At 59.1% G+C, this 24238-nt stretch overlaps 1 protein-coding gene across 1 annotated transcript in view; it reads left to right on the top strand.

Moving 5' to 3' along the window:
* Positions 1-447: 447 nt before the first annotated feature.
* RSPH3 (radial spoke head 3) overlaps positions 448-24238 on the top strand; it is a 60281-nt gene continuing 36490 nt past the window's right edge. Inside the window, exon 1 of the mRNA XM_069725959.1 lies at positions 448-586. The gene's annotated coding sequence lies outside the window, so the exon portion shown is untranslated. The remainder of the gene's footprint in view (positions 587-24238) is intronic.

The raw sequence follows: 24238 nt of genomic DNA, 5'->3' as shown, positions 1-24238 counted from the left end.
CAAGGACTGCGTGTTCTTCATCGCACTTGAGATAAAGGGGTTAAAGGGGTGGTCTACTGCTCGGACAAGCCCTTCTCAGTCTGTATGTTTGCCCCTAATAATAACGCTTATCTCCGCTGTTGCCATTGGTTTTCCCTGGGATTGCGTAACATTAGTATGTCACGCGATCCATGAGGCCAATCAGCGGCCACGTCCCTCTCCCAGCTTCGGACATATCACACACCTGGAGGAGGCAGGACAGCAGCGGTTCTCACTTCCTCCAGGTGTGTGATTTGTCTGAAAGTAGGGAGATGGAATTCAGCGCTGATTGGCCACAGAGATCAGGTGACGTAATAATGTTACAAGATCCTCAGGAAAGCTAACACCGACACCCCGGGAAGAGCAGGCGCCCCAGGATCTGCTACTTCCGGCCGCTGCAGCCACAGCTGTGCGTACAGTGCAAGCCCCACCCCTCATGCCGGTCACATGACACCCACTTGTGTACAGCGCTGCGGTTGCCATGGGGACGCTGTGTCCCTGGGAGACGTCTCACTACAGAACAGTGGATGAGTTGTCACCTACCTGAGGCCGAATCCGCCGAGCACAGGTGAGGCAGCCGGCGCCAGGGCACTAATCTGCTGAGGGAGAGGTCGGAGAGCGAGAAGTAGGGGCACTGCCAGGGCGAGACGGGCAGGGCGGTCTGTCACTCCATACAGGTGGCACTGCTTTATATATGCACGGCCGGCTCCAAATTAGCTGTATGCGACCTATGCACAGGCCACCCTATCTGTATGTACAGGCCTCCAGACAGCAGGGGGCGACAGCGAGTCTCCCTATCTGTATGTACAGGCCTCCAGACAGCAGGGGGCGACAGCGAGTCTACCTATCTGTATGTACAGGCCTCCAGACCGCAGGGGGCGACGGCGAGTCTCCCTATCTGTATGTACAGGCCTCCAGACCGCAGGGGGCGACAGCGAGTCTCCCTATCTGTATGTACAGGCCTCCAGACCGTAGGGGGCGACAGCGAGTCTCCCTATCTGTATGTACAGGCCTCCAGACCGTAGGGGGCGACAGCGAGTCTACTTATCTGTATGTACAGGCCTCCAGACCGCAGGGGGCGACAGCGAGTCTCCCTATCTGTAGGTACAGGCCTCCAGACAGCAGGGGGCGACAGCGAGTCTACTTATCTGTATGTACAGGCCTCCAGACCGCAGGGGGCGACAGCGAGTCTACTTATCTGTATGTACAGGCCTCCAGACCGCAGGGGGCGACAGCGAGTCTCCCTATCTGTATGTACAGGCCTCCAGACAGCAGGGGGCGACAGCGAGTCTCCCTATCTGTATGTACAGGCCTCCAGACCGCAGGGGGCGACAGCGAGTCTCCCTATCTGTATGTACAGGCCTCCAGACAGCAGGGGGCGACAGCGAGTCTCCCTATCTGTATGTACAGGCCTCCAGACAGCAGGGGGCGACAGCGAGTCTCCCTATCTGTATGTACAGGCCTCCAGACAGCAGGGGGCGACAGCGAGTCTCCCTATCTGTATGTACAGGCCTCCAGACCGCAGGGGGCGACAGCGAGTCTCCCTATCTGTATGTACAGGCCTCCAGACCGCAGGGGGCGACAGCGAGTCTACTTATCTGTATGTACAGGCCTCCAGACCGCAGGGGGCGACAGCGAGTCTCCCTATCTGTATGTACAGGGCTCCAGACCGCAGGGGGCGACAGCGAGTCTCCCTATATGTATGTACAGGCCACCAGACCGCAGGGGGCGACAGCGAGTCTCCCTATCTGTATGTACAGGCCTCCAGACAGCAGGGGGCGACAGCGAGTCTACTTATCTGTATGTACAGGCCTCCAGACCGCAGGGGGCGACAGCGAGTCTACTTATCTGTATGTACAGGCCTCCAGACCGCAGGGGGCGACAGCGAGTCTCCCTATCTGTATGTACAGGGCTCCAGACCGCAGGGGGCGACAGCGAGTCTCCCTATCTGTATGTACAGGCCTCCAGACCGCAGGGGGCGACAGCGAGTCTCCCTATCTGTATGTACAGGCCTCCAGACAGCAGGGGGCGACAGCGAGTCTCCCTATCTGTATGTACAGGCCTCCTGACCGCAGGGGGCGACAGCGAGTCTCCCTATCTGTATGTACAGGCCTCCAGACAGCAGGGGGCGACAGCGAGTCTCCCTATCTGTATGTACAGGCCTCCAGACCGCAGGGGGCGACAGCGAGTCTACTTATCTGTATGTACAGGTCACCAGACCGCAGGGGGCGACAGCGAGTCTCCCTATCTGTATGTACAGGCCTCCAGACCGCAGGGGGCGACAGCGAGTCTCCCTATCTGTATGTACAGGCCTCCTGACCGCAGGGGGCGACAGCGAGTCTCCCTATCTGTATGTACAGGCCTCCAGACAGCAGGGGGCGACAGCGAGTCTCCCTATCTGTATGTACAGGCCTCCAGACCGCAGGGGGCGACAGCGAGTCTACTTATCTGTATGTACAGGCCTCCAGACCGCAGGGGGCGACAGCGAGTCTCCCTATCTGTATGTACAGGCCTCCAGACCGCAGGGGGCGACAGCGAGTCTACTTATCTGTATGTACAGGCCTCCAGACCGCAGGGGGCGACAGCGAGTCTCCCTATCTGTATGTACAGGCCTCCAGACAGCAGGGGGCGACAGCGAGTCTCCCTATCTGTATGTACAGGCCTCCAGACCGCAGGGGGCGACAGCGAGTCTACTTATCTGTATGTACAGGCCTCCAGACCGCAGGGGGCGACAGCGAGTCTCCCTATCTGTATGTACAGGCCTCCAGACCGCAGGGGGCGACAGCGAGTCTACTTATCTGTATGTACAGGCCTCCAGACCGCAGGGGGCGACAGCGAGTCTCCCTATCTGTATGTACAGGCCTCCAGACAGCAGGGGGCGACAGCGAGTCTCCCTCTCTGTATGTACAGGCCTCCAGACCGCAGGGGGCGACAGCGAGTCTACCTATCTGTATGTACAGGCCTCCAGACAGCAGGGGGCGACAGCGAGTCTCCCTATCTGTATGTACAGGCCTCCAGACAGCAGGGGGCGACAGCGAGTCTCCCTATCTGTATGTACAGGCCTCCAGACCGCAGGGGGCGACAGCGAGTCTACCTATCTGTATGTACAGGCCTCCAGACAGCAGGGGGCGACAGCGAGTCTCCCTATCTGTATGTACAGGCCTCCAGACTGCAGGGGGCGACAGCGAGTCTCCCTATCTGTATGTACAGGCCTCCAGACAGCAGGGGGCGACAGCGAGTCTACCTATCTGTATGTACAGGCCTCCAGACTGCAGGGGGCGACAGCGAGTCTCCCTATCTGTATGTACAGGCCTCCAGACAGCAGGGGGCGACAGCGAGTCTCCCTATCTGTATGTACAGGCCTCCAGACCGCAGGGGGCGACAGCGAGTCTACCTATCTGTATGTACAGGCCTCCAGACAGCAGGGGGCGACAGCGAGTCTCCCTATCTGTATGTACAGGCCTCCAGACCGCAGGGGGCGACAGCGAGTCTCCCTATCTGTATGTACAGGCCTCCAGACCGCAGGGGGCGACAGCGAGTCTACTTATCTGTATGTACAGGCCTCCAGACCGCAGGGGGCGACAGCGAGTCTCCCTATCTGTATGTACAGGCCTCCAGACCGTAGGGGGCGACAGCGAGTCTACTTATCTGTATGTACAGGCCTCCAGACCGCAGGGGGCGACAGCGAGTCTCCCTATCTGTAGGTACAGGCCTCCAGACAGCAGGGGGCGACAGCGAGTCTACTTATCTGTATGTACAGGCCTCCAGACCGCAGGGGGCGACAGCGAGTCTACTTATCTGTATGTACAGGCCTCCAGACCGCAGGGGGCGACAGCGAGTCTCCCTATCTGTATGTACAGGCCTCCAGACAGCAGGGGGCGACAGCGAGTCTCCCTATCTGTATGTACAGGCCTCCAGACAGCAGGGGGCGACAGCGAGTCTCCCTATCTGTATGTACAGGCCTCCAGACCGCAGGGGGCGACAGCGAGTCTCCCTATCTGTATGTACAGGCCTCCAGACCGCAGGGGGCGACAGCGAGTCTACTTATCTGTATGTACAGGCCTCCAGACAGCAGGGGGCGACAGCGAGTCTACCTATCTGTATGTACAGGCCTCCAGACCGCAGGGGGCGACAGCGAGTCTACCTATCTGTATGTACAGGCCTCCAGACAGCAGGGGGCGACAGCAAGTCTCCCTATCTGTATGTACAGGCTTCCAGACAGCAGGGGGCGACAGCGAGTCTCCCTATCTGTATGTACAGGCCTCCAGACCGCAGGGGGCGACAGCGAGTCTACTTATCTGTATGTACAGGCCTCCAGACCGCAGGGGGCGACAGCGAGTCTACTTATCTGTATGTACAGGCCTCCAGACCGCAGGGGGCGACAGCGAGTCTCCCTATCTGTATGTACAGGCCTCCAGACCGTAGGGGGCGACAGCGAGTCTCCCTATCTGTATGTACAGGCCTCCAGACCGTAGGGGGCGACAGCGAGTCTACTTATCTGTATGTACAGGCCTCCAGACCGCAGGGGGCGACAGCGAGTCTCCCTATCTGTAGGTACAGGCCTCCAGACAGCAGGGGGCGACAGCGAGTCTACTTATCTGTATGTACAGGCCTCCAGACCGCAGGGGGCGACAGCGAGTCTACTTATCTGTATGTACAGGCCTCCAGACCGCAGGGGGCGACAGCGAGTCTCCCTATCTGTATGTACAGGCCTCCAGACAGCAGGGGGCGACAGCGAGTCTCCCTATCTGTATGTACAGGCCTCCAGACAGCAGGGGGCGACAGCGAGTCTCCCTATCTGTATGTACAGGCCTCCAGACAGCAGGGGGCGACAGCGAGTCTCCCTATCTGTATGTACAGGCCTCCAGACCGCAGGGGGCGACAGCGAGTCTCCCTATCTGTATGTACAGGCCTCCAGACCGCAGGGGGCGACAGCGAGTCTACTTATCTGTATGTACAGGCCTCCAGACCGCAGGGGGCGACAGCGAGTCTCCCTATCTGTATGTACAGGGCTCCAGACCGCAGGGGGCGACAGCGAGTCTCCCTATATGTATGTACAGGCCACCAGACCGCAGGGGGCGACAGCGAGTCTCCCTATCTGTATGTACAGGCCTCCAGACAGCAGGGGGCGACAGCGAGTCTACTTATCTGTATGTACAGGCCTCCAGACCGCAGGGGGCGACAGCGAGTCTACTTATCTGTATGTACAGGCCTCCAGACCGCAGGGGGCGACAGCGAGTCTCCCTATCTGTATGTACAGGGCTCCAGACCGCAGGGGGCGACAGCGAGTCTCCCTATCTGTATGTACAGGCCTCCAGACCGCAGGGGGCGACAGCGAGTCTCCCTATCTGTATGTACAGGCCTCCAGACAGCAGGGGGCGACAGCGAGTCTCCCTATCTGTATGTACAGGCCTCCTGACCGCAGGGGGCGACAGCGAGTCTCCCTATCTGTATGTACAGGCCTCCAGACAGCAGGGGGCGACAGCGAGTCTCCCTATCTGTATGTACAGGCCTCCAGACCGCAGGGGGCGACAGCGAGTCTACTTATCTGTATGTACAGGTCACCAGACCGCAGGGGGCGACAGCGAGTCTCCCTATCTGTATGTACAGGCCTCCAGACCGCAGGGGGCGACAGCGAGTCTCCCTATCTGTATGTACAGGCCTCCTGACCGCAGGGGGCGACAGCGAGTCTCCCTATCTGTATGTACAGGCCTCCAGACAGCAGGGGGCGACAGCGAGTCTCCCTATCTGTATGTACAGGCCTCCAGACCGCAGGGGGCGACAGCGAGTCTACTTATCTGTATGTACAGGCCTCCAGACCGCAGGGGGCGACAGCGAGTCTCCCTATCTGTATGTACAGGCCTCCAGACCGCAGGGGGCGACAGCGAGTCTACTTATCTGTATGTACAGGCCTCCAGACCGCAGGGGGCGACAGCGAGTCTCCCTATCTGTATGTACAGGCCTCCAGACAGCAGGGGGCGACAGCGAGTCTCCCTATCTGTATGTACAGGCCTCCAGACCGCAGGGGGCGACAGCGAGTCTACTTATCTGTATGTACAGGCCTCCAGACCGCAGGGGGCGACAGCGAGTCTCCCTATCTGTATGTACAGGCCTCCAGACCGCAGGGGGCGACAGCGAGTCTACTTATCTGTATGTACAGGCCTCCAGACCGCAGGGGGCGACAGCGAGTCTCCCTATCTGTATGTACAGGCCTCCAGACAGCAGGGGGCGACAGCGAGTCTCCCTCTCTGTATGTACAGGCCTCCAGACCGCAGGGGGCGACAGCGAGTCTACCTATCTGTATGTACAGGCCTCCAGACAGCAGGGGGCGACAGCGAGTCTCCCTATCTGTATGTACAGGCCTCCAGACAGCAGGGGGCGACAGCGAGTCTCCCTATCTGTATGTACAGGCCTCCAGACCGCAGGGGGCGACAGCGAGTCTACCTATCTGTATGTACAGGCCTCCAGACAGCAGGGGGCGACAGCGAGTCTCCCTATCTGTATGTACAGGCCTCCAGACTGCAGGGGGCGACAGCGAGTCTCCCTATCTGTATGTACAGGCCTCCAGACAGCAGGGGGCGACAGCGAGTCTACCTATCTGTATGTACAGGCCTCCAGACTGCAGGGGGCGACAGCGAGTCTCCCTATCTGTATGTACAGGCCTCCAGACAGCAGGGGGCGACAGCGAGTCTCCCTATCTGTATGTACAGGCCTCCAGACCGCAGGGGGCGACAGCGAGTCTACCTATCTGTATGTACAGGCCTCCAGACAGCAGGGGGCGACAGCGAGTCTCCCTATCTGTATGTACAGGCCTCCAGACCGCAGGGGGCGACAGCGAGTCTCCCTATCTGTATGTACAGGCCTCCAGACCGCAGGGGGCGACAGCGAGTCTACTTATCTGTATGTACAGGCCTCCAGACCGCAGGGGGCGACAGCGAGTCTCCCTATCTGTATGTACAGGCCTCCAGACCGTAGGGGGCGACAGCGAGTCTACTTATCTGTATGTACAGGCCTCCAGACCGCAGGGGGCGACAGCGAGTCTCCCTATCTGTAGGTACAGGCCTCCAGACAGCAGGGGGCGACAGCGAGTCTACTTATCTGTATGTACAGGCCTCCAGACCGCAGGGGGCGACAGCGAGTCTACTTATCTGTATGTACAGGCCTCCAGACCGCAGGGGGCGACAGCGAGTCTCCCTATCTGTATGTACAGGCCTCCAGACAGCAGGGGGCGACAGCGAGTCTCCCTATCTGTATGTACAGGCCTCCAGACAGCAGGGGGCGACAGCGAGTCTCCCTATCTGTATGTACAGGCCTCCAGACCGCAGGGGGCGACAGCGAGTCTCCCTATCTGTATGTACAGGCCTCCAGACCGCAGGGGGCGACAGCGAGTCTACTTATCTGTATGTACAGGCCTCCAGACAGCAGGGGGCGACAGCGAGTCTACCTATCTGTATGTACAGGCCTCCAGACCGCAGGGGGCGACAGCGAGTCTACCTATCTGTATGTACAGGCCTCCAGACAGCAGGGGGCGACAGCAAGTCTCCCTATCTGTATGTACAGGCTTCCAGACAGCAGGGGGCGACAGCGAGTCTCCCTATCTGTATGTACAGGCCTCCAGACCGCAGGGGGCGACAGCGAGTCTACTTATCTGTATGTACAGGCCTCCAGACCGCAGGGGGCGACAGCGAGTCTACTTATCTGTATGTACAGGCCTCCAGACCGCAGGGGGCGACAGCGAGTCTCCCTATCTGTATGTACAGGCCTCCAGACCGCAGGGGGCGACAGCGAGTCTCCCTATCTGTATGTACAGGCCTCCAGACCGCAGGGGGCGACAGCGAGTCTACTTATCTGTATGTACAGGCCTCCAGACCGCAGGGGGCGACAGCGAGTCTCCCTATCTGTATGTACAGGCCTCCAGACAGCAGGGGGCGACAGCGAGTCTCCCTCTCTGTATGTACAGGCCTCCAGACCGCAGGGGGCGACAGCGAGTCTACTTATCTGTATGTACAGGGCTCCAGACCGCAGGGGGCGACAGCGAGTCTACTTATCTGTATGTACAGGCCTCCAGACAGCAGGGGGCGACAGCGAGTCTACTTATCTGTATGTACAGGCCTCCAGACCGCAGGGGGCGACAGCGAGTCTCCCTCTCTGTATGTACAGGCCTCCAGACCGCAGGGGGCGACAGCGAGTCTACTTATCTGTATGTACAGGCCTCCAGACCGCAGGGGGCGACAGCGAGTCTCCCTATCTGTATGTACAGGCCTCCAGACAGCAGGGGGCGACAGCGAGTCTCCCTATCTGTATGTACAGGCCTCCAGACAGCAGGGGGCGACAGCGAGTCTCCATATCTGTATGTACAGGCCTCCAGACAGCAGGGGGCGACAGCGAGTCTCCCTATCTGTATGTACAGGCCTCCAGACAGCAGGGGGCGACAGCGAGTCTCCCTATCTGTATGTACAGGCCTCCAGACCGCAGGGGGCGACAGCGAGTCTCCCTATCTGTATGTACAGGCCTCCAGACCGCAGGGGGCGACAGCGAGTCTACTTATCTGTATGTACAGGCCTCCAGACCGCAGGGGGCGACAGCGAGTCTCCCTATCTGTATGTACAGGGCTCCAGACCGCAGGGGGCGACAGCGAGTCTCCCTATATGTATGTACAGGCCACCAGACCGCAGGGGGCGACAGCGAGTCTCCCTATCTGTATGTACAGGCCTCCAGACAGCAGGGGGCGACAGCGAGTCTACTTATCTGTATGTACAGGCCTCCAGACCGCAGGGGGCGACAGCGAGTCTACTTATCTGTATGTACAGGCCTCCAGACCGCAGGGGGCGACAGCGAGTCTCCCTATCTGTATGTACAGGGCTCCAGACCGCAGGGGGCGACAGCGAGTCTCCCTATCTGTATGTACAGGCCTCCAGACCGCAGGGGGCGACAGCGAGTCTCCCTATCTGTATGTACAGGCCTCCAGACAGCAGGGGGCGACAGCGAGTCTCCCTATCTGTATGTACAGGCCTCCTGACCGCAGGGGGCGACAGCGAGTCTCCCTATCTGTATGTACAGGCCTCCAGACAGCAGGGGGCGACAGCGAGTCTCCCTATCTGTATGTACAGGCCTCCAGACCGCAGGGGGCGACAGCGAGTCTACTTATCTGTATGTACAGGTCACCAGACCGCAGGGGGCGACAGCGAGTCTCCCTATCTGTATGTACAGGCCTCCAGACCGCAGGGGGCGACAGCGAGTCTCCCTATCTGTATGTACAGGCCTCCTGACCGCAGGGGGCGACAGCGAGTCTCCCTATCTGTATGTACAGGCCTCCAGACAGCAGGGGGCGACAGCGAGTCTCCCTATCTGTATGTACAGGCCTCCAGACCGCAGGGGGCGACAGCGAGTCTACTTATCTGTATGTACAGGCCTCCAGACCGCAGGGGGCGACAGCGAGTCTCCCTATCTGTATGTACAGGCCTCCAGACCGCAGGGGGCGACAGCGAGTCTACTTATCTGTATGTACAGGCCTCCAGACCGCAGGGGGCGACAGCGAGTCTCCCTATCTGTATGTACAGGCCTCCAGACAGCAGGGGGCGACAGCGAGTCTCCCTATCTGTATGTACAGGCCTCCAGACCGCAGGGGGCGACAGCGAGTCTACTTATCTGTATGTACAGGCCTCCAGACCGCAGGGGGCGACAGCGAGTCTCCCTATCTGTATGTACAGGCCTCCAGACCGCAGGGGGCGACAGCGAGTCTACTTATCTGTATGTACAGGCCTCCAGACCGCAGGGGGCGACAGCGAGTCTCCCTATCTGTATGTACAGGCCTCCAGACAGCAGGGGGCGACAGCGAGTCTCCCTCTCTGTATGTACAGGCCTCCAGACCGCAGGGGGCGACAGCGAGTCTACCTATCTGTATGTACAGGCCTCCAGACAGCAGGGGGCGACAGCGAGTCTCCCTATCTGTATGTACAGGCCTCCAGACAGCAGGGGGCGACAGCGAGTCTCCCTATCTGTATGTACAGGCCTCCAGACCGCAGGGGGCGACAGCGAGTCTACCTATCTGTATGTACAGGCCTCCAGACAGCAGGGGGCGACAGCGAGTCTCCCTATCTGTATGTACAGGCCTCCAGACTGCAGGGGGCGACAGCGAGTCTCCCTATCTGTATGTACAGGCCTCCAGACAGCAGGGGGCGACAGCGAGTCTACCTATCTGTATGTACAGGCCTCCAGACTGCAGGGGGCGACAGCGAGTCTCCCTATCTGTATGTACAGGCCTCCAGACAGCAGGGGGCGACAGCGAGTCTCCCTATCTGTATGTACAGGCCTCCAGACCGCAGGGGGCGACAGCGAGTCTACCTATCTGTATGTACAGGCCTCCAGACAGCAGGGGGCGACAGCGAGTCTCCCTATCTGTATGTACAGGCCTCCAGACCGCAGGGGGCGACAGCGAGTCTCCCTATCTGTATGTACAGGCCTCCAGACCGCAGGGGGCGACAGCGAGTCTACTTATCTGTATGTACAGGCCTCCAGACCGCAGGGGGCGACAGCGAGTCTCCCTATCTGTATGTACAGGCCTCCAGACCGTAGGGGGCGACAGCGAGTCTACTTATCTGTATGTACAGGCCTCCAGACCGCAGGGGGCGACAGCGAGTCTCCCTATCTGTAGGTACAGGCCTCCAGACAGCAGGGGGCGACAGCGAGTCTACTTATCTGTATGTACAGGCCTCCAGACCGCAGGGGGCGACAGCGAGTCTACTTATCTGTATGTACAGGCCTCCAGACCGCAGGGGGCGACAGCGAGTCTCCCTATCTGTATGTACAGGCCTCCAGACAGCAGGGGGCGACAGCGAGTCTCCCTATCTGTATGTACAGGCCTCCAGACAGCAGGGGGCGACAGCGAGTCTCCCTATCTGTATGTACAGGCCTCCAGACCGCAGGGGGCGACAGCGAGTCTCCCTATCTGTATGTACAGGCCTCCAGACCGCAGGGGGCGACAGCGAGTCTACTTATCTGTATGTACAGGCCTCCAGACAGCAGGGGGCGACAGCGAGTCTACCTATCTGTATGTACAGGCCTCCAGACCGCAGGGGGCGACAGCGAGTCTACCTATCTGTATGTACAGGCCTCCAGACAGCAGGGGGCGACAGCAAGTCTCCCTATCTGTATGTACAGGCTTCCAGACAGCAGGGGGCGACAGCGAGTCTCCCTATCTGTATGTACAGGCCTCCAGACCGCAGGGGGCGACAGCGAGTCTACTTATCTGTATGTACAGGCCTCCAGACCGCAGGGGGCGACAGCGAGTCTACTTATCTGTATGTACAGGCCTCCAGACCGCAGGGGGCGACAGCGAGTCTCCCTATCTGTATGTACAGGCCTCCAGACCGCAGGGGGCGACAGCGAGTCTCCCTATCTGTATGTACAGGCCTCCAGACCGCAGGGGGCGACAGCGAGTCTACTTATCTGTATGTACAGGCCTCCAGACCGCAGGGGGCGACAGCGAGTCTCCCTATCTGTATGTACAGGCCTCCAGACAGCAGGGGGCGACAGCGAGTCTCCCTCTCTGTATGTACAGGCCTCCAGACCGCAGGGGGCGACAGCGAGTCTACTTATCTGTATGTACAGGGCTCCAGACCGCAGGGGGCGACAGCGAGTCTACTTATCTGTATGTACAGGCCTCCAGACAGCAGGGGGCGACAGCGAGTCTACTTATCTGTATGTACAGGCCTCCAGACCGCAGGGGGCGACAGCGAGTCTCCCTCTCTGTATGTACAGGCCTCCAGACCGCAGGGGGCGACAGCGAGTCTACTTATCTGTATGTACAGGCCTCCAGACCGCAGGGGGCGACAGCGAGTCTCCCTATCTGTATGTACAGGCCTCCAGACAGCAGGGGGCGACAGCGAGTCTCCCTATCTGTATGTACAGGCCTCCAGAACGCAGGGGGCGACAGCGAGTCTCCCTATCTGTATGTACAGGCCTCCAGACAGCAGGGGGCGACAGCGAGTCTCCCTATATGTATGTACAGGCCTCCAGACAGCAGGGGGCGACAGCGAGTCTCCCTCTCTGTATGTACAGGCCTCCAGACCGCAGGGGGCGACAGCGAGTCTACTTATCTGTATGTACAGGCCTCCAGACCGCAGGGGGCGACAGCGAGTCTCCCTATCTGTATGTACAGGCCTCCAGACCGCAGGGGGCGACAGCGAGTCTACTTATCTGTATGTACAGGCCTCCAGACAGCAGGGGGCGACAGCGAGTCTCCCTCTCTGTATGTACAGGCCTCCAGACCGCAGGGGGCGACAGCGAGTCTACCTATCTGTATGTACAGGCCTCCAGACAGCAGGGGGCGACAGCGAGTCTCCCTATCTGTATGTACAGGCCTCCAGACAGCAGGGGGCGACAGCGAGTCTCCCTATCTGTATGTACAGGCCTCCAGACCGCAGGGGGCGACATCAAGTCTCCCTATCTGTATGTACAGGCCTCCAGACGGCAGGGGGAGACATCAAGTCTCCCTATCTGTATGTACAGGCCTCCAGACCGCAGGGGGCGGCATCAAGTCTCCCTATCTGTATGTACAGGCCTCCAGACCGCAGGGGGCGACAGCGAGTCTCCCTATCTGTATGTACAGGCCTCCAGACCGCAGGGGGCGGCATCAAGTCTCCCTATCTGTATGTACAGGCCTCCAGACCGCAGGGGGCGACATCAAGTCTCCCTATCTGTATGTACAGGCCTCCAGACCGCAGGGGGCGACATCAAGTCTCCCTATCTGTATGTACAGGCCTCCAGACCGCAGGGGGCGGCATCAAGTCTCCCTATCTGTATGTACAGGCCTCCAGACCGCAGGGGGCGACAGCGAGTCTCCCTATCTGTATGTACAGGCCTCCAGACCGCAGGGGGCGGCATCAAGTCTCCCTATCTGTATGTACAGGCCTCCAGACCGCAGGGGGCGACAGCGAGTCTACTTATCTGTATGTACAGGCCTCCAGACAGCAGGGGGCGACAGCGAGTCTCCCTATCTGTATGTACAGGCCTCCAGACCGCAGGGGGCGACAGCGAGTCTCCCTATCTGTATGTACAGGCCTCCAGACCGCAGGGGGCGACAGCGAGTCTCCCTATCTGTATGTACAGGCCTCCAGACCGCAGGGGGCGACAGCGAGTCTCCCTATCTGTATGTACAGGCCTCCAGACCGCAGGGGGCGACAGCGAGTCTACTTATCTGTATGTACAGGCCTCCAGACCGCAGGGGGCGACAGCGAGTCTCCCTATCTGTATGTACAGGCCTCCAGACAGCAGGGGGCGACAGCGAGTCTCCCTCTCTGTATGTACAGGCCTCCAGACCGCAGGGGGCGACAGCGAGTCTACTTATCTGTATGTACAGGGCTCCAGACCGCAGGGGGCGACAGCGAGTCTACTTATCTGTATGTACAGGCCTCCAGACAGCAGGGGGCGACAGCGAGTCTACTTATCTGTATGTACAGGCCTCCAGACCGCAGGGGGCGACAGCGAGTCTCCCTATCTGTATGTACAGGCCTCCAGACCGCAGGGGGCGACAGCGAGTCTACTTATCTGTATGTACAGGCCTCCAGACCGCAGGGGGCGACAGCGAGTCTCCCTATCTGTATGTACAGGCCTCCAGACAGCAGGGGGCGACAGCGAGTCTCCCTCTCTGTATGTACAGGCCTCCAGACCGCAGGGGGCGACAGCGAGTCTACTTATCTGTATGTACAGGCCTCCAGACCGCAGGGGGCGACAGCGAGTCTCCCTATCTGTATGTACAGGCCTCCAGACAGCAGGGGGCGACAGCGAGTCTCCCTATCTGTATGTACAGGCCTCCAGAACGCAGGGGGCGACAGCGAGTCTCCCTATCTGTATGTACAGGCCTCCAGACAGCAGGGGGCGACAGCGAGTCTCCCTATATGTATGTACAGGCCTCCAGACAGCAGGGGGCGACAGCGAGTCTCCCTCTCTGTATGTACAGGCCTCCAGACCGCAGGGGGCGACAGCGAGTCTACTTATCTGTATGTACAGGCCTCCAGACCGCAGGGGGCGACAGCGAGTCTCCCTATCTGTATGTACACGCCTCCAGACCGCAGGGGGCGACAGCGAGTCTACTTATCTGTATGTACAGGCCTCCAGACAGCAGGGGGCGACAGCGAGTCTCCCTCTCTGTATGTACAGGCCTCCAGACCGCAGGGGGCGACAGCGAGTCTACCTATCTGTATGTACAGGCCTCCAGACAGCAGGGGGCGACAGCGAGTCTCCCTATCTGTATGTACAGGCCTCCAGACAGCAGGGGGCGACAGCGAGTCTCCCTATCTGTATGTACAGGCCTCCAGACCGCAGGGGGCGACATCAAGTCTCCCTATCTGTATGTACAGGCCTCCAGACGGCAGGGGGAGACATCAAGTCTCCCTATCTGTATGTACAGGCCTCCAGACCGCAGGGGGCGGCATCAAGTCTCCCTATCTGTATGTACAGGCCTCCAGACCGCAGGGGGCGACAGCGAGTCTCCCTATCTGTATGTACAGGCCTCCAGACCGCAGGGGGCGGCATCAAGTCTCCCTATCTGTATGTACAGGCCTCCAGACCGCAGGGGGCGACATCAAGTCTCCCTATCTGTATGTACAGGCCTCCAGACCGCAGGGGGCGACATCAAGTCTCCCTATCTGTATGTACAGGCCTCCAGACCGCAGGGGGCGGCATCAAGTCTCCCTATCTGTATGTACAGGCCTCCAGACCGCAGGGGGCGACAGCGAGTCTCCCTATCTGTATGTACAGGCCTCCAGACCGCAGGGGGCGGCATCAAGTCTCCCTATCTGTATGTACAGGCCTCCAGACCGCAGGGGGCGACATCAAGTCTCCCTATCTGTATGTACAGGCCTCCAGACCGCAGGGGGCGACATCAAGTCTCCCTATCTGTATGTACAGGCCTCCAGACCGCAGGGGGCGGCATCAAGTCTCCCTATCTGTTTGTACAGGCCTCCAGACCGCAGGGGGCGACAGCGAGTCTCCCTATCTGTATGTACAGGCCTCCAGACCGCAGGGGGCGGCATCAAGTCTCCCTATCTGTATGTACAGGCCTCCAGACCGCAGGGGGCGACATCAAGTCTCCCTATCTGTATGTACAGGCCTCCAGACCGCAGGGGGCGACATCAAGTCTCCCTATCTGTATGTACAGGCCTCCAGACCGCAGGGGGAGACAGCGAGTCTCCCTATATGTATGTACAGGCCTCCAGACCGCAGGGGGAGACAGCGAGTCTCCCTATATGTATGTACAGGCCTCCAGACCGCAGGGGGCGACATCAAGTCTCCCTATCTGTATGTACAGGCCTCCAGACCGCAGGGGGCGACAGCGAGTCTCCCTATATGTATGTACAGGCCACCAGACCGCAGGGGGCGACAGCGAGTCTCCCTATCTGTATGTACAGGCCTCCAGACCGCAGGGGGCGACAGCGAGTCTCCCTATCTGTATGTACAGGCCTCCAGACCGCAGGGGGAGACAGCGAGTCTCCCTATATGTATGTACAGGCCTCCAGACCGCAGGGGGCGACATCAAGTCTCCCTATCTGTATGTACAGGCCTCCAGACCGCAGGGGGCGACAGCGAGTCTCCCTATATGTATGTACAGGCCACCAGACCGCAGGGGGCGACAGCGAGTCTCCCTATCTGTATGTACAGGCCTCCAGACCGCAGGGGGCGACAGCGAGTCTCCCTATATGTATGTACAGGGCTCCAGACCGCAGGGGGCGACAGCGAGTCTCCCTATCTGTATGTACAGGCCACCAGACCGCAGGGGGCGACAGCGAGTCTACTTATCTGTATGCACAGGTCACCAGACCGCAGGGGGCGACAGCGAGTCTCCCTATCTGTATGTACAGGCCTCCAGACCGCAGGGGGCGACAGCGAGTCTCCCTATATGTATGTACAGGGCTCCAGACCGCAGGGGGCGACAGCGAGTCTCCCTATCTGTATGTACAGGCCACCAGACCGCAGGGGGCGACAGCGAGTCTACTTATCTGTATGCACAGGTCACCAGACCGCAGGGGGCGACAGCGAGTCTCCCTATCTGTATGTACAGGCCTCCAGACCGGAGGGGGCGACAGCGAGTCTCCCTATCTGTATGTACAGGCCACCAGACCGCAGGGGGCGACAGCGAGTCTCCCTATCTGTATGTACAGGCCTCCAGACAGCAGGGGGCGACAGCGAGTCTACTTATCTGTATGCACAGGTCACCAGACGGCAGGGGGCGACAGCGAGTCTCCCTATATGTATGTACAGGGCTCCAGACCGCATGGGGCGACAGCGAGTCTCCCTATCTATATGTACAGGCCACCAGACCGCAGGGGGCGACAGCGAGTCTACTTATCTGTATGCACAGGTCACCAGACTGCAGGGGGCGACAGTGAGTCTCCCTATCTGTATGTACAGGCCTCCAGACAGCAGGGGGCGACAGCGAGTCTACTTATCTGTATGCACAGGTCACCAGACCGCAGGGGGCGACAGCGAGTCTCCCTATCTGTATGTACAGGCCTCCAGACAGCAGGGGGCGACAGCGAGTCTCCCGATCTGTATGTACAGGCCTCCAGACAGCAGGGGGCGACAGCGAGTCTACTTATCAGGTCACCAGACCGCAGGGGGCGACAGCGAGTCTCCCTATCTGTATGTACAGGCCTCCAGACCGCAGGGGGCGACAGCGAGTCTACCTATCTGTATGTACAGGCCTCCAGACCGCAGGGGGCGACAGCGAGTCTCCCTATATGTATGTACAGGCCTCCAGACAGCAGGGGGCGACATCAAGTCTCCCTATCTGTATGTACAGGCCTCCAGACAGCAGGGGGCGACAGCGAGTCTCCCTATCTGTATGTACAGGCCTCCAGACCGCAGGGGGCGACAGCGAGCTACCTATCTGTATGTACAGGCCTCCAGACCGCAGGGGGCGACAGCGAGTCTCCCTATATGTATGTACAGGCCTCCAGACAGCAGGGGGCGACATCAAGTCTCCCTATCTGTATGAACAGGCCTCCAGACCGCAGGGGGCGACATCAAGTCTCCCTATCTGTATGTACAGGCCTCCAGACAGCAGGGGGCGACATCAAGTCTCCCTATCTGTATGTACAGGCCTCCAGACAGCAGGGGGCGACAGCGAGTCTCCCTATCTGTATGTACAGGCCTCCAGACCGCAGGGGGCGACAGCGAGTCTCCCTATCTGTATGTACAGGCCTCCAGACCGCAGGGGGCGACATCAAGTCTCCCTATATGTATGTACAGGCCTCCAGACAGCAGGGGGCGACATCAAGTCTCCCTATCTGTATGTACAGGCCTCCAGACAGCAGGGGGCGACAGCGAGTCTCCCTATCTGTATGTACAGGCCTCCAGACCGCAGGGGGCGACAGCGAGTCTCCCTATCTGTATGTACAGGCCTCCAGACCGCAGGGGGCGACATCAAGTCTCCCTATCTGTATGTACAGGCCTCCAGACCGCAGGGGGCGACAGCGAGTCTACTTATCTGTATGTACAGGCCTCCAGACAGCAGGGGGCGACATCAAGTCTCTCTATCTGTATGTACAGGCCTCCAGACAGCAGGGGGCGACAGCGAGTCTCCCTATCTGTATGTACAGGCCTCCAGACCGCAGGGGGCGACATCAAGTCTCCCTATCTGTATGTACAGGCCTCCAGACCGCAGGGGGCGGCATCAAGTCTCCCTATCTGTATGTACAGGCCTCCAGACAGCAGGGGGCGACATCAAGTCTCCCTATCTGTATGTACAGGCCTCCAGACCGCAGGGGGCGACATCAAGTCTCCCTATCTGTATGTACAGGCCTCCAGACCGCAGGGGGCGACAGCGAGTCTCCCTATCTGTATGTACAGGCCTCCAGACCGCAGGGGGAGACAGCGAGTCTCCCTATATGTATGTACAGGCCTCCAGACCGCAGGGGGCGACAGCGAGTCTCCCTATCTGTATGTACAGGCCTCCAGACAGCAGGGGGCGACAGCGAGTCTCCCTATATGTATGTACAGGCCTCCAGACCGCAGGGGGCGACAGCGAGTCTCCCTATATGTATGTACAGGGCTCCAGACCGCAGGGGGCGACAGCGAGTCTCCCTATCTGTATGTACAGGCCACCAGACCGCAGGGGGCGACAGCGAGTCTACTTATCTGTATGCACAGGTCACCAGACCGCAGGGGGCGACAGCGAGTCTCCCTATCTGTATGTACAAGCCTCCAGACCGCAGGGGGCGACAGCGAGTCTCCCTATCTGTATGTACAGGCCTCCAGACCGCAGGGGGAGACAGCGAGTCTCCCTATATGTATGTACAGGCCTCCAGACCGCAGGGGGCGACAGCGAGTCTACCTATCTGTATGTACAGGCCTCCAGACAGCAGGGGGCGACATCAAGTCTCCCTATCTGTATGTACAGGCCTCCAGACAGCAGGGGGCGACATCAAGTCTCCCTATCTGTATGTACAGGCCTCCAGACCGCAGGGGGAGACAGCGAGTCTCCCTATAAGTATGTACAGGCCACCAGACCGCAGGGGGCGACAGCGAGTCTCCCTATCTGTATGTACAGGCCTCCAGACCGCAGGGGGCGACAGCGAGTCTACTTATCTGTATGCACAGGTCACCAGACCGCAGGGGGCGATAGCGAGTCTCCCTATCTGTATGTACAGGCCTCCAGACCGGAGGGGGCGACAGCGAGTCTCCCTATCTGTATGTACAGGCCACCAGACCGCAGGGGGCGACAGCGAGTCTCCCTATCTGTATGTACAGGCCTCCAGACAGCAGGGGGCGACAGCGAGTCTACTTATCTGTATGCACAGGTCACCAGACGGCAGGGGGCGACAGCGAGTCTCCCTATATGTATGTACAGGGCTCCAGACCGCAGGGGGCGACAGCGAGTCTCCCTATCTATATGTACAGGCCACCAGACCGCAGGGGGCGACAGCGAGTCTACTTATCTGTATGCACAGGTCACCAGACTGCAGGGGGCGACAGCGAGTCTCCCTATATGTATGTACAGGCCTCCAGACCGCAGGGGGCGACATCAAGTCTCCCTATCTGTATGTACAGGCCTCCAGACCGCAGGGGGCGACATCAAGTCTCCCTATCTGTATGTACAGGCCTCCAGACCGCAGGGGGAGACAGCGAGTCTCCCTATATGTATGTACAGGCCACCAGACCGCAGGGGGCGACAGCGAGTCTCCCTATCTGTATGTACAGGCCTCCAGACCGCAGGGGGCGACAGCGAGTCTCCCTATATGTATGTACAGGGCTCCAGACCGCAGGGGGCGACAGCGAGTCTCCCTATCTGTATGTACAGGCCACCAGACCGCAGGGGGCGACAGCGAGTCTACTTATCTGTATGCACAGGTCACCAGACCGCAGGGGGCGACAGCGAGTCTCCCTATCTGTATGTACAGGCCTCCAGACAGCAGGGGGCGACAGCGAGTCTACTTATCTGTATGCACAGGTCACCAGACGGCAGGGGGCGACAGCGAGTCTCCCTATATGTATGTACAGGGCTCCAGACCGCAGGGGGCGACAGCGAGTCTCCCTATCTATATGTACAGGCCACCAGACCGCAGGGGGCGACAGCGAGTCTACTTATCTGTATGCACAGGTCACCAGACTGCAGGGGGCGACAGCGAGTCTCCCTATCTGTATGTACAGGCCTCCAGACAGCAGGGGGCGACAGCGAGTCTACTTATCTGTATGCACAGGTCACCAGACCGCAGGGGGCGACAGCGAGTCTCCCTATCTGTATGTACAGGCCTCCAGACAGCAGGGGGCGACAGCGAGTCTCCCGATCTGTATGTACAGGCCTCCAGACAGCAGGGGGCGACAGCGAGTCTACCTATCTGTATGTACAGGCCTCCAGACCGCAGGGGGCGACATCAAGTCTCCCTATCTGTATGTACAGGCCTCCAGACCGCAGGGGGCGACATCAAGTCTCCCTATCTGTATGTACAGGCCTCCAGACAGCAGGGGGCGACATCAAGTCTCCCTATCTGTATGTACAGGCCTCCAGACGGCAGGGGGCGACATCAAGTCTCCCTATCTGTATGTACAGGCCTCCAGACCGCAGGGGGCGACATCAAGTCTCCCTATCTGTATGTACAGGCCTCCAGACCGCCGGGGGCGACATCAAGTCTCCCTATCTGTATGTACAGGCCTCCAGACCGCAGGGGGCGACATCAAGTCTACCTATCTGTATGTACAGGCCTCCAGACCGCAGGGGGAGACAGCGAGTCTCCCTATATGTATGTACAGGCCACCAGACCGCAGGGGGCGACAGCGAGTCTCCCTATATGTATGTACAGGGCTCCAGACCGCAGGGGGCGACAGCGAGTCTCCCTATCTGTATGTACAGGCCACCAGACCGCAGGGGGCGACAGCGAGTCTACTTATCTGTATGCACAGGTCACCAGACCGCAGGGGGCGACAGCGAGTCTCCCTATCTGTATGTACAGGCCTCCAGACAGCAGGGGGCGACAGCGAGTCTACTTATCTGTATGCACAGGTCACCAGACCGCAGGGGGCGACAGCGAGTTTCCCTATCTGTATGTACAGGCCTCCAGACAGCAGGGGGCGACATCAAGTCTCCCTATCTGTATGTACAGGCCTCCAGACCGCAGGGGGCGGCATCAAGTCTCCCTATCTGTATGTACAGGCCTCCAGACAGCAGGGGGCGACATCAAGTCTCCCTATCTGTATGTACAGGCCTCCAGACCGCAGGGGGCGACATCAAGTCTCCCTATCTGTATATACAGGCCTCCAGACCGCAGGGGGAGACAGAGAGTCTCCCTATATGTATGTACAGGCCTCCAGACCGCAGGGGGCGACATCAAGTCTCCCTATCTGTATGTACAGGCCTCCAGACCGCAGGGGGAGACAGCGAGTCTCCCTATATGTATGTACAGGCCACCAGACCGCAGGGGGCGACAGCGAGTCTCCCTATCTGTATGTACAGGCCTCCAGACCGCAGGGGGCGACAGCGAGTCTCCCTATATGTATGTACAGGGCTCCAGACCGCAGGGGGCGACAGCGAGTCTCCCTATCTGTATGTACAGGCCACCAGACCGCAGGGGGCGACAGCGAGTCTACTTATCTGTATGCACAGGTCACCAGACCGCAGGGGGCGACAGCGAGTCTCCCTATCTGTATGTACAGGCCTCCAGACAGCAGGGGGCGACAGCGAGTCTACTTATCTGTATGCACAGGTCACCAGACGGCAGGGGGCGACAGCGAGTCTCCCTATATGTATGTACAGGCCACCAGACCGCAGGGGGCGACAGCGAGTCTCCCTATCTGTATGTACAGGCCTCCAGACCGCAGGGGGCGACAGCGAGTCTCCCTATCTGTATGTACAGGCCACCAGACCGCAGGGGGCGACAGCGAGTCTACTTATCTGTATGTACAGGCCTCCAGACCGCAGGGGGCGACAGCGAGTCTCCCTATATGTATGTACAGGGCTCCAGACCGCAGGGGGAGACAGCGAGTCTCCCTATCTGTATGTACAGGCCTCCAGACAGCAGGGGGCGACAGCGAGTCTCCCTATATGTATGTACAGGCCACCAGACCGCAGGGGGCGACAGCGAGTCTACTTATCTGTATGCACAGGTCACCAGACCGCAGGGGGTGACAGCGAGTCTCCCTATCTGTATGTACAGGCCTCCAGACAGCAGGGGGCGACAGCGAGTCTACTTATCTGTATGCACAGGTCACCAGACCGCAGGGGGCGACAGCGAGTCTCCCTATATGTATGTACAGGGCTCCAGACCGCAGGGGGCGACAGCGAGTCTCCCTATCTATATGTACAGGCCACCAGACCGCAGGGGGCGACAGCGAGTCTACTTATCTGTATGCACAGGTCACCAGACTGCAGGGGGCGACAGCGAGTCTCCCTATCTGTATGTACAGGCCTCCAGACAGCAGGGGGCGACAGCGAGTCTACTTATCTGTATGCACAGGTCACCAGACCGCAGGGGGCGACAGCGAGTCTCCCTATCTGTATGTACAGGCCTCCAGACAGCAGGGGGCGACAGCGAGTCTACCTATCTGTATGTACAGGCCTCCAGACAGCAGGGGGCGACAGCGAGTCTCCCTATATGTATGTACAGGCCTCCAGACAGCAGGGGGCGACAGCGAGTCTACTTATCTGTATGTACAGGTCACCACACCGCAGGGGGCGACAGCGAGTCTACCTATCTGTATGTACAGGCCTCCAGACCGCAGGGGGCGACAGCGAGTCTACCTATCTGTATGTACAGGCCTCCAGACCGCAGGGGGCGACAGCGAGTCTACTTATCTGTATGCACAGGTCACCAGACCGCAGGGGGCGACAGCGAGTCTACCTATCTGTATGCACAGGTCACCAGACCGCAGGGGGTGACAGCGAGTCTCCCTATCTGTATGTACAGGCCTCCAGACAGCAGGGGGCGACAGCGAGTCTACTTATCTGTATGCACAGGTCACCAGACCGCAGGGGGCGACAGCGAGTCTCCCTATATGTATGTACAGGGCTCCAGACCGCAGGGGGCGACAGCGAGTCTCCCTATCTATATGTACAGGCCACCAGACCGCAGGGGGCGACAGCGAGTCTACTTATCTGTATGCACAGGTCACCAGACTGCAGGGGGCGACAGCGAGTCTCCCTATCTGTATGTACAGGCCTCCAGACAGCAGGGGGCGACAGCGAGTCTACTTATCTGTATGCACAGGTCACCAGACCGCAGGGGGCGACAGCGAGTCTCCCTATCTGTATGTACAGGCCTCCAGACAGCAGGGGGCGACAGCGAGTCTACCTATCTGTATGTACAGGCCTCCAGACAGCAGGGGGCGACAGCGAGTCTCCCTATATGTATGTACAGGCCTCCAGACAGCAGGGGGCGACAGCGAGTCTACTTATCTGTATGTACAGGTCACCACACCGCAGGGGGCGACAGCGAGTCTACCTATCTGTATGTACAGGCCTCCAGACCGCAGGGGGCGACAGCGAGTCTACCTATCTGTATGTACAGGCCTCCAGACCGCAGGGGGCGACAGCGAATCTCCCTATCTGTATGTACAGGCCTCCAGACCGCAGGGGGCGACATCAAGTCTCCCTATCTGTATGGACAGGGCTCCAGACCGCAGGGGGCGACATCGAGTCTCCCTATCTGTATGTACAGGTCACCAGACCGCAGGGGGCCCTTTTATGACCACCACCAAAGGGTGGTTATTAATGGAGCACACTCGGACTGGGTAGCGGTTAGCAGTGGGGTACCACAGGGGTCAGTATTGGGCCCTCTTCTTTTTAACATATTTATGTTATGACCTGGTGGTTAGGACAATAATGGACCTGGTGGTTAAGAGCACACGGAATGACCTGATAGTTACTAATAATTAAGGACGAGCTCTGGGACGTGGGAACTCTGCTGACCACAATCCCTAATCCTATCAAACACACTAGAAATAGCCGTGGATTGCGCCTAACGCTCCCTATGCAACTCGGCACAGCCTAAGGAACTAGCTAGCCCTGAAGATAGAAAAATAAAGCCTACCTTGCCTCAGAGAAATTCCCCAAAGGAAAAGGCAGCCCCCCACATATAATGACTGTGAGTAAAGATGAAAATACAAACACAGAGATGAAATAGATTTAGCAAAGTGAGGCCCGACTTACTGAACAGACCGAGGATAGGAAAGGTTACTTTGCGGTCAGCGCAAAAACCTACAAAAAGACCACGCAGAGGGCGCAAAAAATACCTTCCGCACCGACTCACGGTGCAGAGGCGCTCCCTCTGCGTCCCAGAGCTTCCAGCAAGCAAGACAACAATAAAAATAGCAAGCTGGACAGAAAAATAGCAAACCAAAGAAATACAAGCTGGAACTTAGCTTCTGCTGTGAAGACAGGTCACAAGAACGATCCAGGAGTGAACTAGACCAATACTGGAACATTGACAGGTGGCATGGAGCAAAGATCTAAGTGGAGTTAAATAGAGCAGCCAGCTAACGAATTAACCTCGTCACCTGTGGAAGGAAACTCAGAAACACCCACCAGAGGAAGTCCATGGACAGAACCAGCCGAAGTACCATTCATGACCACAGGAGGGAGCCCGACAACAGAAGTCACAACAGGCCCCCCTCTGCCCACCGCGCCCCATACGCCAGTCAGGGCAGTAATGCCCTGATGGCGGCTGAGGTCAATCTCAGTGGTAGCACAGGGCCCAGTGGTGTGGGCCCACATTGACCTCATTATAAC

The sequence above is a fragment of the Ranitomeya imitator genome, chromosome 5 (genome assembly GCF_032444005.1).
Source record: "Ranitomeya imitator isolate aRanImi1 chromosome 5, aRanImi1.pri, whole genome shotgun sequence".
In the NCBI taxonomy this organism is placed as follows: Eukaryota; Metazoa; Chordata; class Amphibia; order Anura; family Dendrobatidae; genus Ranitomeya; species Ranitomeya imitator.
Note: the sequence above shows the minus strand (reverse complement) of the source record. Positions and strands in the feature narration are given on the sequence as shown.